The sequence below is a fragment of the Mesoplodon densirostris genome, chromosome 2 (assembly GCF_025265405.1).
Source record: "Mesoplodon densirostris isolate mMesDen1 chromosome 2, mMesDen1 primary haplotype, whole genome shotgun sequence".
NCBI classification, from domain to species: domain Eukaryota; kingdom Metazoa; phylum Chordata; class Mammalia; order Artiodactyla; family Ziphiidae; genus Mesoplodon; species Mesoplodon densirostris.
Genome location: NC_082662.1, coordinates 69,679,114 through 69,695,999, shown reverse-complemented (window position 1 = coordinate 69,695,999; position 16,886 = coordinate 69,679,114). Strand labels below are relative to the sequence as shown.

Here is a 16,886-nt window from a genome sequence, read left to right as displayed (position 1 = left end):
TTGCCTCAGTAGTTATCAAAATGCTAAGCTGCTCCAATAAGAAGCATGCATTCCACTGGGAGGTATTTACATCAAAATGTAAAATAAAGTGTAAACAACACAGATGTTTTTCTATTAAAAGTTTAGGTAAGCCAGTTTATTCTTAAGTTACTTTAAAGTAAAGAGCAAGGGGGAAAAGAAATGAAGATGGTGGAGTAGAAGGATGTGCACTCACTCCCTCTTGCGAGAGCACCAGAATCACAACTAACTGCTGAATAGTCATCAAAAGAAAGACACTGGAACTCACCAAAAAAGATACGCCACATCCAAAGACAAAGGAGAAGCCACAATGAGATGGTAGAAGAGGTGCAATCAAAATAAAATCAAATCCCACAGCTTCTGGGTGGGCAATCACAAACTGGAGAACATTTATAATACAGAAGTCCACCCAGTGGAATGAAGGTTCTGAGCCCCACGTCAGCCTTTCCAACCTGGGGGTCCGGCAACAGGAGGAGGAATTCCTAGAGGATCAGACTTTTTTTTTTTTTTTTTTTTTTTTTCGGTATGCGGGCCTCTCACTGTTGTGGCCTCCCCCGTCGCGGAGCACAGGCTCCGGACGCGCAGGCTCCGGATGCGCAGGCTCAGCGGCCATGGCTCACGGGCCCAGCCGCTCCGCGGCATATGGGATCCTCCCAGACCGGGGCACGAACCCGTATCCCCTGCATCGGCAGGCGGACTCTCAACCACTTGCGCCACCAGGGAGGCCCCGAGGATCAGACTTTGAAGGCTAGTGGGATTTGATGCAGGACATTGACAGGTCTGGGGGAAACAGAGACTCCGGTCTTGGAGGGCACATACAAAGTAGTGTGTGCATCAGGAACCAGGGGAAGGAGCAGTGACCCCATAACAGACTGAACCAGAGCTACCTGCTTGTGTTGGAGGGTCTCCTGCAGAGACACGGTGGTGGTGGCTCACCGTGGGGACAAGGACACTGGCAGCAGAAGTTCTAGGAAGTACTCCTTGCTGTGAGCCCTCCCAGAGTCTGCCATTAGCCCTACCAAAGGGCCTGTAGGCTCCAGTGCTGGGTCGCCTCAGGCCAAACACCCAACAGGGAGGGAACCCAGCCCCACCCATCAGCAGACAAGCAGATTAAAGTTTTACTGAGCTCTGCCCACCAGAGCAACAGTCAACTCAACCCACCACCAATCCCTCCCATCAGGTAGCATGCACAAGCCTGTTAGGTAGCCTCATCCACCAGAGGACAGACAGCAGAAGCAGAAGAACTATAATTCTGCAGCCTGTGGAAGGAAAACCACATTCACAGAAAAACAGACAAAATGAAAAGGCAGAGGACTATGTACCAGATGAAGAAACAAGATAAAACTCCTGAAAAACAACTAAATGAAGTAGAGATAGGCAAACTTCCAGAAAAAGAAATCAGAATAATGATAGTGAAGATGATCCAGGACCTCAGAAAAAGAATGGAGGCAAAGATCGAGAAGATGCAAGAAATGTTTAACAAAGACCAAGAAGAATTAAAGAACAAACACCTAGAAGAATTAAAGAATGAATAAACAGAGATAAACAATACAATAACTGACATGAAAAATACACTAGAAATAATCAATAGCAGAATAACTGAGGCAGAAGAATGGATAAGTGACCTGGAAGACAGAATGGTGGAATTCACTGCCACAGAACAGAATAAAGAAAAGAAGAATGAAAAGAGATGAAGACAGCCTAAGAGACCTCTGGGACAACATTAAACACACCAATATTTGAATTATAGGGGTCCCAGAAGGAGTGAAGAGAAGGAAAGGAACCTATCAAAGAAAATATTTGAAGAGATTATACTCGAAAACTTCCCTAACATGAGAAAGGAAATAGCCACCAAAGTCCAGGAAGTGCAGAGAGCCCCAGGAAGGATAAACCCAAGGAGAAACAGGCCGAGACACATAGTAATCAAATTGACATAAATTAAAGACAAATTATTGAAAGCAACAAGGGAAAAATGACAAATAACATACAAGGGAACTCCCATAAGGTTAACAGCTGATTTCTCAGCAGAAACTCTACAAACCAGAAGGGAGTGGCATGATATATTTAAAGTGATGAAAGTTAAGAACGTACAACCAAGATTACTCTACCCGACAAGGATCTCATTCAGATTCGATGTTGAAATCAAAAGTTTTACAACAGGAAAAGCTAAGAGAATTCAGCACCACCAAATCAGCTCTACAACAAAGGCTAAAGGAACTTCTCTAAGTGGGAAACACAAGAGCAGAAAAAGACCTACAAAGACAAACCCATTACATTAAGAAAATGGTCATAGGAACATACATATTGATAATTACCTTAAACGTGAATGGATTAAATGCTCCAACCAAAAGACACAGGCTCGATAAATGGATACAAAAACAAGACCTATATATATGCTGTCTATAAGAGACCTACTTCAGACCTAGGGACACATACAGTCTGAAAGTGAGGGGATGGAAAAAGATATTCCATGCAAATGGAAATCAAAAGAAAGCTGGAGTAGAAATACTCAGATAAAATAGACTTTAAAATAAAGAATTTTACAAGGAAGAACACTACATAATGATTAAGGGACCAATCTAAGGAGAAGATATAGCAATTATAAATATATATGCACCCAACATAGGAGCACCTCGATGCATAATGGAACTGTTAACAGCTATAAAGGAGGAAATTGACAGTAACACAGTAATAGTAGGGAACTTTAGCACCTCACTTACACCAATGGATAAATCATCAAGACAGAAAATTAAAAAGGAAACACAAGCTTTAAATGACACAACAGACCAGATAGATTTAATTGATATTTATAGGACATTCTATCCAAAAACAGCAGATTACACTTTCTTTGTAATTTCACAGGGAACATTCTCCAGGATAGATCACATCTTGGGTCACAGATCAAGCCTCAGTAAATTTAAGAAAATAAAAATAATACCAAGCATCTTTTCCAACCACAACGCTATGAGATTAGAAATCAATTACAGGGAAAAAATGTAAAAAACACAAACACATGGAGGCTAAACAATACGTAACTAAATAATCAAGAGATCACTAAAGAAATCAAAGAGGAAATCAAAAAATACCTAGAGACAAATGACAATGAAAACAGGATGATCCAAAACCTATGGGATGCAGCAAAAGCAGTTCTAAGAGGGAAGTTTATAGCAATACAAGCCTACCTCAAGGAACAAGAAATATCTCAAATAAACAATCTAACCTTATACCTAAAGGAACTATAGAAAGAAGAACAAACAAAACCCAAAGTTAGTAGAAGGAAAAAAATCATAAAGATCAGATCAGAAATAAATGAAATACAAACAAAGAAAAGAGTAGCAAAGATCAATAAAACTAAAAGCTGGTTCTTTGAGAAGATAAATGAAATTGACAAACCTTTAGCCAGGCTCATCAAGAAAAAGAGGGAGAGGACTCAAATCAATAAAATAAGAAATGAAAAAGGAGAAGTTACAACAGACACCGCAGAAATACAAAGGATCATGAGAGATTACTACAAGCAACTATATGTCAATGAAATGGGCAAGGTAGAAGAAATGGACAAATTCTTAGAAAGGTATAACCTTCCAAGATTCAACCAGGAAGAAATAGAAAATATGAACAAACCAATCACAAGTAATGAAAATGAAACTGTGATTAAAAATCTTCCAACAGACAAAAGTCCAGGACCAGATGGCTTCACAGGTGAATTCTATCAAACATTTAGAGAAGAGCTAACACCCATCCTTCTCAAATTCTTCCAAAAAATTGCAGTGGAAGGAACACACCCAAACGCGTTTTCTGAGGCCACCATCACCCTGATACCAAAACCAGACGGAGATACTACAAAAAAGAAAATTACAGACCATTACCACTGATGAATATAGATGCAAAAATCCTCAACAAAACACTAGCAAACAGAATCCAACAACACATTAAAAGGATCATACAACATGATCAAGTGGGATTTATCTCAGGGATGCAAGGATTCTTCAATATATGCAAATTAATCAATGTGACACACCATAGTAACAAATTAAAGAATAAAAGCCATATGATCATCTCAATATATGCAGAAAAAGCTTTTAACAAAATTTAACACCCATTTATGATTTAAAAAAAAACTCTCCAGAAAGTGGGCATAGAGGGAACCTACCTCAACATAATAAAGTCCATATATAACAAACCCACAGCAAATATCATTCTCAATGGTGAAAAATTGAAAGCATTTCCTCTAAGATCAAGAACAAGACAAGGGTGTCCTGTCTCACTACTGTTATTCAACATTGTTTTGGAAGTCCTAGCCATGGCAATCAGAGAAGAAAAAGAAATAAGAGGAAAACAAATTGGAAAAGAAGAAGTAAAACTATCACTGTTTGCAGATGACATGACACCATACATAGAGAATCCTAAAGATACCACCAGAAAGCTACTAGAGCTAATCAATTAATTTGGTAAAGTTGCAGAATAGAAAATTATTTCACAGAAATCTCTTGCATTCCTCTACACTAACAATGAAAGATCAGAAAGGGAAATTAAGGACACAATCCCATTCACCATTGCAAGAAGAAGTATAAAATACCTAGGACTAAACCTACCTAAGGAGATAAAAAAGCTGCACTCAGAAAACTATAAGACACTGATGAAAGAAATCAAAGATGACACAAACAGATAGAGAGATATACCATGTTCTTGGATTGGAAGAATCAATATTATGAAAATGGCTATACTACCAAAGCAATCTGCAGATTCAATGCAATCCCTTTCAAATTACCAGTAGCATTTTTTTACAGAACTAAAACAAAAGATCTTAAAATTTGTATGGAGACACAAAAGACCCCGAGTAGATAAGCAGTCTTGAGGGAAAAAAAAATCGAGCTGGAGGAATCAGACTCCCTGACTTCAGACTATACTGCAAAGCTACAGTAATCAGGACAATATGGTACTGGAACAAAATCAGAAACATAGATCAATGGAATAGGATAGAAAACCCAGAGGTAAAGCCACACACCTATGTTTAATTAATCTATGACAAAGGAGGCAAGGATATACAATGGAGAAAAGACAGTCTCTTCAATAAGTGGTGCTGGGAAAACTGGACAGCTACATGTAAAAGAATGAAATTAGAACACTCCCTAACACCATACACAAAAATAAACTCAAAATGGATTAGAGACCTAAATGTAAGACTGGACACTATAAATCTCTTAGAGGAAAACATAGGAAGAACACTCTATGACATAAATCACAGCAAGATCTGTTTTGATCCACCTCCTAGAGTAATGGAAATATAAACAAAAATGAACAAATGGGACCTAATGAAACTTAAAACATTTTGAAAAGCAAAGGAAACTACAAGCAGGATGAAAAGACAACCCTCAGAATGGGAGAAAATACTTGCAAATGAATCAAAGGACAAAGGATTAATCTGCAAAATATATAAACAGCTCATGCAGCTCAATAGTAAAAAAACAAACAACCCAATCCAGAAATGGTCAGAAGCCCTCAATAGACATTTCTCCAAAGAAGACATACAGATGGCCAAGAAGCACATGAAAATCTGCTCAATATCACTAATTATTAGAGCAATGCAAATCAAAACTACAATGAGGTATCACCTCACACCAGTCAGAATGGACATCATCAGAAAATCTACAAACAACAAATGCTGGAGAGGGTGTGGAGAAAGGGAGCCCTCCTGCCCTGTTGGTGGAAATGTAAATTGATACAGCCACTATGGAGAACAATATGGAGGTTCCTTAAAAAACTAAAAATAGAATTACCTTATGACCCAGCAATCCCACTACTGAGCATATACCCAGAGAAAGCCATAATTCAAAAAGACACATACACCTCAATGTTCATTGCAGCACTATTTACAATAGCCAGGTCATGGAAGCAACCTAAATGCCCATCGACAGACGAATGGATAAAGAAGATGTGGTACATATATACAATGGAATATTACTCAGCCATAAAAAGGAATGAAATTTGGTCATTTGTAGAGATGTGAGTGGATCTAGAGACTGTCATACAGAGTGAAGTAAGTCAGAAAGAGAAAAACAAATATTGTATATTAACGCATATACGTGGAATCTAGAAAAATGGTACAGATGAACTGGTCTGCAAGGCAGAAATAGAGACACAGATGTAGAGAATAAATCTCTGGCCACCAAGGCGGGAAATTGGCTGGGGTGGTGGTGGTGTGATGAATTGGGAGATTGGGATTGACATGTATACACTAATACGTATAAAATAGATAACTAATAAGAACCCACTGTATAAACAAATAAATAAAATACAATTTAAAAATGTAAAAAAAAAAAAAAAGAGCCATAGGGACTTCCCTGGTGGTCCAGTGGCTAAGACTGTGGTCTCCCAAGGCAGGAGCTAGATACTGCATGCCACAGCAAAGACCCCACACGTGGCAGGGAATATCCCGCATGCCTCAACTAAGACCCGGCACAGCCAAATAAATAAATAAATATTAAAAAAAAAATAAAGAGCAATCATAGTAAAATTAAACCTCAAGGAAACAAGAATTCTTATTTTGTACATTTAGAATTCATAATGTTACAAAGGTCTAGAAAACCATGTGCTATTTCTAAAAGTAATAAAATGAAAAGAACTGTATCTGCTGTCTATACATTTAAATGGTAAACATTTTTAAATGTATAAGAAAATTACTGGGACTTCCCTGGTGGCGCAGTGGTTAAGAATCCTCCTGCCAATGCAGGGGACACGGGTTCAAGCCCTGGTCCAGGAAGATCCCACATGCCCCGGAGCAACTAAGCCTGTGCACCACAACTACTGAGCCTGCACTCTAGAGCCTGTGAGCCACAATTACTGAAGCCCGTGTGCCTAGAGCCCATGCTCCACAAGAGAAGCCACCATAGTGAGAAGCCTGCACGCCACAACAAAGAGTAGCCCTCGCTCGCTGCAACTAGAGAAAGCCCGAGTGCAGCAATGAAGACCCAACAGAGCAAAAAAAAAAAAAAAAAAAAGAAAAAGAAAAAGAAAATTACTATCTCTTCAAGTTAGACAGTATATCATATTTCTTTAATATTTTCACATTTATTCATCTTTTTAAGCAGAAAATTTATTAATTTATCCATTTCCTACATTGTGCCCTGTAGTGTGCTCAATGCTGGAAATACTAGGGTGAGTAAGAAAATCCCTGCGCATAGTTTGGTTCAGGAGACTGAAAAGTGAAAAAATTATTGCAATATATAATAATGGCATTACACTGTATAATTTATAATCAGCAGTATAATATCACTAGAGAGCATGACATAGAATACAAGGAAGGACCCACATGACCTGGGAACATTGATGAAAGCTTCTCCTAGCAGGTGACTCTTGAGAGATGAGTAGAGTTCGCTCTTAAGATAAAGGGCAAAGGACAAAAGGTCCTTCTAAGGGATAGGGTTAGGGAAAGCAGCACTAAATAGGAGAGGCACAAGCAAGTGTTTTGCCTTTTAGGAGAATGGGATGTAGATTAGAATAGTTTGAGGGCAGTGTGTTTCGTTGGGTATAAAAAAAAATGAGATAAGAGGAGTAAATTTGGCTAATACTAAAGCCAAAGGGGACTAGGGTTAGGGGAGCAGGTGCCTAGGACACGCAATTTGGAAAGGTATTCTCTGGTTCAGACCAGCACAAGATCCTTAGATATTAAATCCTAGGAAATTTTCTCCTTTCACCCTAGACACTTGGGGAGAAAAAATTCTCTGGGGCAACAAGGAGTCATTAAAGAGCTACATGATTGGATTTGTGTTTTAGGAAGAGTTGTGTTCAGAAGTATGGCACTGTACTAGAGTAGACTGAGACTAGAGTCAGAAAAAATTGTTAGTGAACTCTCAAAATAGAAATAAAGAGGATCCATAGAGGAAACTTCCTAAGTTCTATCTCCCATGTAGTCTGTTCAAAGTCTATTGATTTTTATCTCCTAAGTAGTTCTCACAGCCATCTCTACTGCTAGGCCCTTACCTTCCTTTGTCTGGATTCTGCAATAGTCTCCAAACTATGCTCATCATTACTATCCAAGTAATCTAATATATACATCTCATTATGTCACTACCTTTCTCAAAGTTCTTCATGGATCTTTAGAGGGAAAAGTCTACTTAGCAGACATGATCACTCATGATCTGCCTTCTGCGTCTAGTCTGTTCCATTACTCCCTGCCCTCAGTCTCTGCTCTAGTAATATCGACTCCTTACAAATTCCCAAATTAACACATGGCCTCTTGCTCATGTGCTTTCACCTATGCTGTTCTCTCTGCCTAAAAAAATCCTTCCTCCTCTGACCCATCAGAAATCTTCTTTCTCAGCCTTTAAACCAATATCATTTGTGTGTGTGTGTGTGTGTGTGTGTGATATTGGGTTGACTTGACCCCTTATTTTTCTCTCTTGAAAACTTTCATTCCATTCATCCACATAGTTGTCTTTGGAGCTGCTCTGTTCTTTTATGCCCCCTGACCCTATGGTTGAATGCCCCTAGGCATGCACTTAACCCAGGTGAAGACAATTTGCCCATTATCTGGGATTTTTTTAAACTAGGAACTCTGCTCTTAGAACTGTAAGATGGAAAATTTAAGGAATGAATGAAAAAGAGATCATAATACCAGGGAAAAAAGCTAAAGGCTTTGCCTAAGATTTTGTCTGAGGAATAGAGAGGGATCCTCAGAAATATTCAGGGACAGTAATGAGAGAGAAGAAAATTGGTTTCTGCTTACCCCCTACCAAATTCAGTTTGTTCATCAAATTAGGAACCACAGTTTAATTAGGTTTCTGTCACTTATAACCAAAAACATAAAGCCTCAGTTTAAATCAGGGTTTCTCAGCAGTGGCACTAACAAGGTTTTGGACTCTCCTGTCATGTTAATGCAAAGGAATGTGACTCTTTTTCCCTCCAGTCCTCTTCAAGGATATTGCCAAATATCTACCAGGGGGCTAATATCCACTGTCCCCACTTGAGAGACAGCAAATATTTGAGTCCTGCAATGCTGATCTCTGAGAATATTGTGAACAAGACAGAAATACTTACAGTTCAGAGAAGATAGGCAAAAAATTAGGTGCACACAAAAATCTTAAAATAATTCAAATTCATAATAAATTCTCTGAAAGAAACAAACAGGATAATGAAATGAGAAGTAATGGGGTGAAGAGTGCTACTTTAATTAATTTATTTGTTTTGTTTAAGAGTGCTAATTTATTATTTTTAAAATAAATTTATTTATTTTTGGCTGCATTGTGTCTTCGTTGCTGTGCGTGGGGTTTCTCTAGTTGTGGCAAGCAGGGGCTACTTTTTGTTGCGGTGAGTGGCTTCTCATTGCAGTGGCTTTTCTTGTTGTGGAGCATGGCTCTAGGCACATGGGCTTCAGTAGTTGTGGCACGTGGGCTCAGTAGTTGTGGCACACGGGCTCAGTAGTTGTGGCACATGGGCTTAGTTGCTTTGTGGCATGTGGGGTCTTCCCGGACCAGGGCTCAAACCTGTGTCCCCTGCATTGGCAGTCAGATTCTTAACCACTCCGCCACCAGGGAAGTCCAAGAGTGCTACTTTAAGCAGGGAATATCTAGGTAGGAATTAGGTAAATGAGGGATAGGAGTTTGGTATCTGGTCAAAGTATATCTGACAGAAGTGTGTCTGAGGGAATAGCATTTGCGAAAGCTTATTCAGTCTCAATTACGTGAGCATTGAAATGTATGTTTTGTGCTTTGCTATTTTACTTGCCCTTAGTTGCAAAAAAGGAGAAAGTATTTGCTTTGATATTCATTTCCTGCCCTGCCCCATCCCCGCCATCAGCCCCATTTGGAGAGCCTTCACTACCTGGCCTGATGCACAGCTCCAGGGCATACAGTTCACATCATATTGGACATGGATGGCACCTCCAGAGTTCTATACCAGAATTAGTGTGATTCAGCTGGGTGTTCACACTATGGAATCTATAATCTCTCCTCTCTGAGAGGGGAGCTGATAGATTTCCCAGTGATAGCATCCTTCTTTACAGCCTACTGTTGAGGTATTATTTGAAGAAAAGTAAGGGATTAAGGATTCTATATAAAGGGATAAAAGGATAAATGTAAACCATGAGTTCACAGGGAGGGTGGGAATCCATGAACGCTAAAAGTGGGAGAGAGATTGCATTGTCAGAGTGCATTTGCTTCGTTTATAAGGACAGATCCACAGCAAAGATTTGACCTGTTGGCCACATGAGAGGCACTTGCCTGCTGTCATCTAGGCAATGAGCCACACCTGCCTTGAACAGTCACATCATTTGTCTTCCCTTTGCCTTAAGACCCCTGAAGGACAGGTAAGCCAAAGAGGATGTTGGTTATCAAGCAGGTTGGTGGGGAGACTTTGGGGTTGGGCTAAATTTGCTCACACTCTGCGGTAACATAACATGCCTGATACATCTTCCATGCAGGAATTTCTGGAGCAATGACTTTTGCCTTTTGTCTATTTAATTGTCTTATTGATTCATGGAAACACACACACACACACACATATATATATACATACATACACACACACACATGCACACATATATACACACATTTATATATGAGCTCTTTATTAGTTATATTGGGTTGGCCAAAAAGTTCGTTTGGTTTTTCTCCTAAGACGGCTCTAGTAGTGCTTAGTTGTCTTTAACTTCATTCGAAACAATTTTGTTAGATTGTATTGTGACAGCTGCCATATCAGCATGCATTTAAAAAAAAAAAAAAAAAAAAAACTTGGACTTCCCTGGTGGCGCAGTGGTTGAGAGTCCGCCTGCCGATGCCGGGAACATGGGTTCGTGCTCCGATCTGGGAAGATCCCACATGCCGCGGAGCGGCTGGGCCCGTGAGCCATGGCCGTTGAGTCTGCGCGTCCGGAGCCTGTGCTCCGCAACGGGAGAGGCCACAACAGTGAGAGGCCTGCGTACCGCAAAAACAAAAACAAAAAAAACCACACAAAACCGCCCCCCCAAACAAAAAACTTATCAAAACTGGTGAATTTTTGTGTAGCCATTTTAATATTGAAGATGGAAGAAAAAAAGCAACATTTTTGGCATATTATGCTTTATTATTTCAAGAAAGGTAAAAACGCAACCGAAACGCAAGAAAAGATTTGTGCAGTGTATGGAGAAGGTGCTGTGACTGATCGAACATGTCAGAAGTGGTTTGCGAAGTTTTGTGATGGAGATTTCTCGCTGGATGATGCTCCACGGTCGGGTAGACAAGTTGAAGTTGATAGCGATCACATTGCGACATTAACCAAGAACAATCAACGTTATACCACACGGGAGAGAGCCGACATACTCAAAATATCCAAATCAAGCATTGAAAATCATTTGCACCAGCTTGGTTATGTGAATTGCTTTGATGTTTGGGTTTCACATAAGTTAAGCAAAAAAACCCTTCTTGACCATATTTCTGCACGAGATTCTCTACTTAAACGTAATGAAAACGTTCCATTTTTGAAAGAAATTGTGACAGGCAATGAAAAGTGGACACTGTACAATAACGTGGAATGGAAGAGATCGTGGGGCAAGAGAAGTAAAACACCACCAACCACACCAAAGGCCGGTCTTCATCCAAAGAAGGTGATGCTGTGTATATGGTGGGATTGGAAGGGAGTTTATTATGAGCTCCTTCCTGAAAACCAGACGATTAATTCTGACAAGTACTGCTCCCAGTTAGACCAACTGAAAGCAGCACTCAACGAAAAGCATCCGGAATTAGTCAACAGAAAACGTATAATCTTCCATCAGGATAACGCAAGACCACGTGTTTCTTTCATGACCAGGCAAAAGCTGTTACAGCTTGGCTGGGAAGTTCTGATTCATCCACCGTATTCACCAGACATTGCACCTTCGGATTTCCATTTATTTTGTTCTTTAAAAAATTCTCTTAATGGAAAAAATTTCAGTTCCCTGGAAGACTGTAAAAGACACCTGGAACAGTTCTTTGCTCAAAAAGATAAAAATTTTTGGGAAGTTGGAATCATGAAGTTGCCTGAAAAATGGCAGAAGGTAGTGGAATAAAACGGTGAATATGTTGTTCAATAAAGTTCATGGTGAAAATGAAAAATGTGTTTTTTATTTTTACTTAAAAACTGAAGGAAGTTTTTGGCCAACCCAATACATATTTAAAATATCTTCTATTTGCTGGCTTGATTTTTCATCTCTTAATTGTGTCTTTTGATGCAGAGATGAGTTTTTTTATAGGTGACACAATTTTTGGCAGCAATATTACTAAATAATGGAAACAGTTTCAAACCTCCTTTTTCAAAATGCTCTCTTCATTGTACAAGTTTCTTTCCAAAAGCAGTTCTCACTCGTTTTTGAAACACAACTTTTACTTTGGGGCCATAGGATAAATGTATATATTAAAATTTTTTTTTGTTATTAGCATATCATTGACAGCTACTTGTCATCACAGCAAAGGTCAGAAAATTTAAAACACTTGTCTTTTTTCAAATAAACCTATAAAATTCTCCTTTAAGTCAGACAGTACTTCGCTACAAGACATCAGGGAACAAATGATTTTCATGATCGTTCTCTTATGTCTTTACAGAGGAGTATAAACATTTAAAAACATTTAGATATTTGATTTTTTAAAAATAAAAATTAACCACATTGCTGACATCCTGAAGCATGTAAACTGCAATATTTTGAAATACGCTGACCATCAGTGAACCCAGGATAGGTTGTGGTGCAAACTGAGGCCTTGGTGTCAATCCCTATATAGGATGCTGGCAAAACTTCTTCTATTTTTACCATATGAATGGAATTGAAAGCTCTCATATTCTCTATTTGTTGCTGATGGAGATTGAGCATCTTACATAATGCTTGAGTACAAGCTCCCATTTGGGAGACCAAAAAGATAGAGGTAAACAGACATGTTGAAACTGGCAATTTGAACAATTAATTAATATTAATTTAACTGTTTTTATTATTTGCATATCAATCAATTGAACGGATTTTAACAGATCCATAAATTACAAGGCAGATCTCTTCAAATGCTCTAGTCACTAAGCAGATACTAAAGTTTCAATAAATATTTGATTTGATCTTGATCTTGGCCTAAGGGAAAATGGGAGAGATGAATTTCTACTTTGTAGATGTGGAAAAATAAACACAATGACTTTCAGAGAGTCTATGTCCGAAGACGTTGGGAGAAGAAAGAGAGGAAGGAAAAAGGGTTGAATTGAATTAAGTAGTCTAATTTTTCTTTGCACAAGGTCGGAAACCTGAGGCCCTTCAGTGGACAGCCTTAACGCAAATTCTGTAATGCATAGAGACAGACCTGCTAATGGTCGTAGTGTAACTGCAGAAGAGGGGGAGAACATGTGTAGAAACGAAAAGTGCCCCAAATCTAAAACTGCTCTGCACGTACGGCCCCTGTGCCGCTAGCTACTTTGGAAGTCCCAGCTGTGAGAGCAGCTTGGGTCTCCACACCTGGACCCGGCCTCCGAGGCCACGCCCCAGAGGCGGGACGAGCTTTCCTCGCGGCCCCGCCCCTGCCCGCCCTCCTCGCCCTCCTGTGACGCCCTAGACGCCGGCGGCGGTTGCGGAAACACCGGAAGGAGCTGGAGCTGCTGCGGGAAGTGGCCGGGAGGCTGGTATCCCGCAGGCTGAGCTGCGGGTCCGTTTTCCGGCCATCTAGAAGCGAAGCCGCCCCCTCCTAAGCCAGGGGAGGAAAAGAGGAGCTGGTGGGAGGTGCGGCCGCAGGCCACCGTCGGCCGCGCTGGCGGGGCCCGTGGGGAAGGCCGTGGAGGTGAGCGCGTAGCTGTTGGGAGGGGCGCGGGGCCGAAGTGCGCCTCGCCTGCAGCCAGGGGTCGGTTTGTGTTTTCGCTCCCGCGCGCCGGGACTGTGGCTGCTGCAGCGGCCTCTTTTTCTTGGTTCGGGGTGGTGGTGGGCGAGCGGGTGGATAGAAGGCCTAGGCCCCTCCGGTACTGTGCGCTGCAGGGATGATTGGTGGCCTCCCCAGTAGGGGCGGCGGAGGATGCGAGTCAGTCGTAGATTTGAGGAAGGGTCCCCAGGGGGCGCTCCCCTGGGAAGCGGGAGGAAGGAGGGGTGAGACGAGTCCCGAAGCGGGCCTCCTCTCTTTTCCTCGGTCTCCGCATGCCGGCTTATCAGCCCAGCACGGTGGGCGCAGGCGACTGAAAGCCCCGCAGTGCGCTGGCTCCTGGGTTCTGGTTTCGCTTTGTGGCGTATTTGGGGTGATCGGACCCATTCGTGCAGCCCCAGGGGTCCCGTATTCATTGTTGTCAGCAGGAAAACCTAGGCGTCATCGTCACTGAAATTTTTCTTAGACGAATATTTAATCCTTACTGTTTCAGAGGTTACCCCTTGCGGTCTGTCCATCCGCAGCTTTTGTTTGAGTCAGCTTCCATGGTGTGTGGTTTCCCAGACCGTTAATCTTACATATTTTACCTACTACAAAATACTCTTCATTGGAATATTTACAGGGTGCAAATTGAGCTGTTGGATGATTATGGGTGTTTTGCACTCAAGTATTTTTAGGATTTATGCTCTCATATAATCTGTATAAGGCCGGGAAGATTGGGCCAGAGGGGAAAACGCTGGCAGGAGCATAGGCTCTAAACTTACGATAAGGATCTCTAGACTTCTTGCTTAATAGATGTATAGAAGAGTAGATTTTTTTTAGTTTAATGAGATTATTTTTCTTTTAAGGAAAGCTTGTTTCAAAAAATAATGAGGCTGTTCTAGTTCCAGTTCTGGTTGAGACAATTGTATCATTTGGAAAGTTCTGACCAAAGCAGATAATAAGGTATTTGATTTGAACCTAATACGAATATTGTTAGTGAATTCATGCTATTAATATAAACATGGGGAAAAGTAGGAATCTTACTGAAAGACAGTGCTAATTTTAAGGAAAAGTAATAGTAATAAGTTATACTACACCGGGGGCTTGATGTTATTTAATTTACTTTGGCAGGATTAAAAAAAAAAGGACAGTACAAAAGTATTGCAGGAATAAAATATTTGACCTCTTGCCATATGCAAGAGGGATAGTCTACTTAAGATTGCTTCTTATTTTTGATCTGGTTTATAGCCAGCTTTCACTTTTTTGTCTTGAGCTCTTTATAACTTACGACTTTATAGCCTATTTGTAACAAATAACAGTGAATTTAATGACGTCAGATTGTAGTAAATAGATTATTTTAATCGTTTGAAATTCAGAGTTAAGGAGATAATTTGTACATTTATTTATTGTTAGAATTTTCAATGACCTTTCACATATACAATCTTATTTGATCCTCATGCCAGTCCTCTGAGTTAGAAATGCCAAGAAGTAAAGTCTTTTCCCATGACAGGAGCATTTCGAGATTGTGTAAGGATCAGAATTTCCCTAAAGCCTGAAATAATCTTGAATTAGCCTTTGATATAAATTGGAATTCAGCTAAGTATTGGAGCACTGTGAAGTATAACATGGGACAGACTCTGGACTCTTTGCAAGGAAATGAAGTACATAAATGGTGAAAGATTTTTGGTGAGAAACATGAAATGTAATCATTTCCCAAAAATAAAGGAATAAGTAACAGCTTTCTTTAGTGTCATTTTTAAACTTTTTTTTAAGTCTGCATGCGATTTCAGGAGCATTTTGATAAATAGGTTAGTCCCAAAGAGTCTGAGATAAGCTCAGTTTGTTTGTCTATAAAAAGGAGCATGAATTTTGTACTAATACTTAAGAATGCATATATAAAAATAAATGTTCTTTTCAAAAGTTACTTTAGAAGTCCATGTAGGTCAATATCTACGGGTCTATCAGGGAAAGAAAGCCCTTTGGAAAATAAAAAGAATGGAATGTGGTTTCTACCCTTAAAGAATTTAGAGTCAGGCTTGTAGTCAAGTAGGGTAGTTTTTTACAAAACTGTGGTAAAATGTCTTATGACTATTACAATCAGGAATTTAGGTGAGGGAGACATTACTTGTGATTGAATCTTGATAGAGATGATATTTGAGATGAGTGAGCTTTGCAAGGTTTTCAACAGGCGAATATTGGAGGACATTTCTAAAAACAATAGATTATTGCGTTCCTGGAAAGGTACAACTTATATTTGAGAAAGGATCAGTACAACAATTTGGCTGATAATAAGTTATGATTTATCTAAGTTAGAAATAGGAGATGAAAAAGACAAATTACGAAGGCCTTCATTGAAGATGTTTGGTTAGAAGAGGTATGTGATCCATATGAATGCAGAATGAGCTGTAATTGGGAGATGATTGAGACCAAGAGAACACTTGGGCAGCTTTAGGTTAAGCAAGATCTTGATAGTGTCACTTTTTTTTTTTTTTTTTTGCGTTATGTGGGCCTCTCACTGTTGTGGTCTCTCCCGTTGTGGAGCGCAGGCTCCGGACGCGCAGGCTCAGCGGCCATGGCTCACGGGCCCAGCCGCTCCGCGGCATGTGGAATCTTCCCGGACCGGGGCACGAACCCGTGTCCCCTGCATTGGCAGGCGGACTCTCAGCCACTGCGCCACCAGGGAAGCCCCAATAGTGTCACTTTTGTGGCCCTTATAGTTTCTCCAAAGTGCTATCTTGTAAGCAGACCTTGAGATAACACGGGTGCAGCAGGTGAGATGCCAGGAAGCACAAGTGAGGGAGTGGGTAAAGAGTCAGGAAAGGGAAAAAAAGCCAGTGATGGGCAACTGGGGGTTAATCCTGTGGACATTTTTGTAGAGCTGCCTTAGAATTGTCCTACTAACTGGAGGGTAGCTGGGGAGTTTTTCCACCTACTCCAGTCCTCACTGATTGAGGTTGTTGTTGAAATGTTTCGAGCACTTCCCATTGTCTTAGCTAGGGTTGGGCAGGCTCCTGTTGGTGGAGGTGGGAAGCTGTCAGGATACTATCTGTACCAGCTGCA

General features: G+C 40.4%; 1 protein-coding gene across 2 annotated transcripts in view; it reads left to right on the top strand.

The window, feature by feature from the left end:
* The first annotated feature begins 13,544 nt into the window (after nucleotides 1-13,544).
* Nucleotides 13,545-16,886, top strand: part of USP33 (ubiquitin specific peptidase 33) — a 71,961-nt gene continuing 68,619 nt past the window's right edge. For both annotated transcript variants that reach the window (XM_060089982.1, XM_060089981.1), the window contains exon 1: nucleotides 13,545-13,772. The gene's annotated coding sequence lies outside the window, so the exon portion shown is untranslated. The remainder of the gene's footprint in view (nucleotides 13,773-16,886) is intronic.